General features: G+C 37.9%; 1 pseudogene; it reads left to right on the top strand.

The window, feature by feature from the left end:
- The first annotated feature begins 280 nt into the window (after positions 1-280).
- On the top strand, positions 281-379 carry LOC132305702 (small nucleolar RNA R71; annotated as a pseudogene).
- Positions 380-1,310: the final 931 nt, after the last annotated feature.

The raw sequence follows: 1,310 nt of genomic DNA, 5'->3' as shown, positions 1-1,310 counted from the left end.
CAAGAATTCATCAAACCTTTGAGATAAGGATGTCATCTAGGTGGCTATTTCATTAGAATGGTCAACTTGATGTAAGCCAATACTCTTCCTTCCACTTAAATTCCTACCATTCTTAGAAGATAAAGTTCGATGCAAAGAATTTTCACTCATGCTCTCATAAAGACGCCACACGTCATCCTCATGCCTATCAATGTAAGAGCCACCCATGGAAGCATCAACCATGCCCTTGTAATTGTCCGATAAGCTCTCAAAGAAATATTAAACTAATTTCCATTTTGGCATGTCATGATGTGGACACTTCCTAAGCAATTCATTGAATCTTTCCCATGCCTCATGGAACATTTCCCCATCCCCGTGTGAAAACTCTCGAATTGAGGTTCTCATGGCATTGGTCTTAAAAACCGGATAGTACTTCTTCAAGAACTTTTATTGCATTTCTGCCCAAGAAGTTATTAAAAAAGGCCTAAGATTGTTAAACCAATATTTTGTCTTGTCTTTAAGGGTGAATGGAAAAAGTTTAAGCCTTAAGACCTTTTCCGACATGTCCGTGTATCTCACGATGGAACATACTTTAAAAAACTCATCCAAATGCTTATAAGGTTCTTCACTTGGAAGTCCATGATAATTAAGAAGCATTTGAATGGTTTGTGGTTTGATCTCATAGTAGTGTGCTCTAAATGGTGGCAATTAAATGCATGTGGGTGCATTGTATTCATTAGGCACATAGTGATCTCTTAAAGTAAGGGGAGGATTAGCAATTGGGGGTGCAACATGGGCACCTTGATTGCCTTGAATGATGGGAGGTTATGAGGCATAGATTGGAACTTGGCATTCCATTTCTAGTGCATAACAGGTTCATATGTAAATTTACTCCTAAATGGCTTCCACAAGGCATACAAGGAGTATTGGACTCTCAAGTCAAGCAACTTTTAAATTTTAAGCAATATAGTCCTTAAAAGATCAAAATCATTGCTAAATATGGACCAATCATAGAAATATCCCTCAAATACACTAGTCATGCTCAAAATTTTAAATTTAAAACTAACACTGTAAAGCACCATTCCCCCCAAACTTAAATGGCACAGTGTCCTCAATGTGCAAAGAGAACAAAGGAAAGAGTATACCAGTACAACTAAGCAAGAATGATCGGGACTGAAATAACTGAAGTGGGTGGCATGGCCCCCCGAAACTTGGGATGAACTGTGGTCCTAAAAATTGGCACTTGGATAAACTCATCAGATAACAAAATGGGATAATCAGTGCACAGTGGACATGCAAGTGTAAATAGGATAAACAGATAAATAGATGAA

The sequence above is a fragment of the Cornus florida genome, unplaced genomic scaffold, assembly GCF_030987335.1.
Source record: "Cornus florida cultivar Cherokee Brave unplaced genomic scaffold, ASM3098733v1 CherokeeBrave_3.0.0_Hap2_Chr04, whole genome shotgun sequence".
In the NCBI taxonomy this organism is placed as follows: domain Eukaryota; kingdom Viridiplantae; phylum Streptophyta; class Magnoliopsida; order Cornales; family Cornaceae; genus Cornus; species Cornus florida.
The sequence above is the reverse complement of the archived record's forward strand: the minus strand, read 5'-3'. Positions and strand labels throughout refer to the sequence as shown.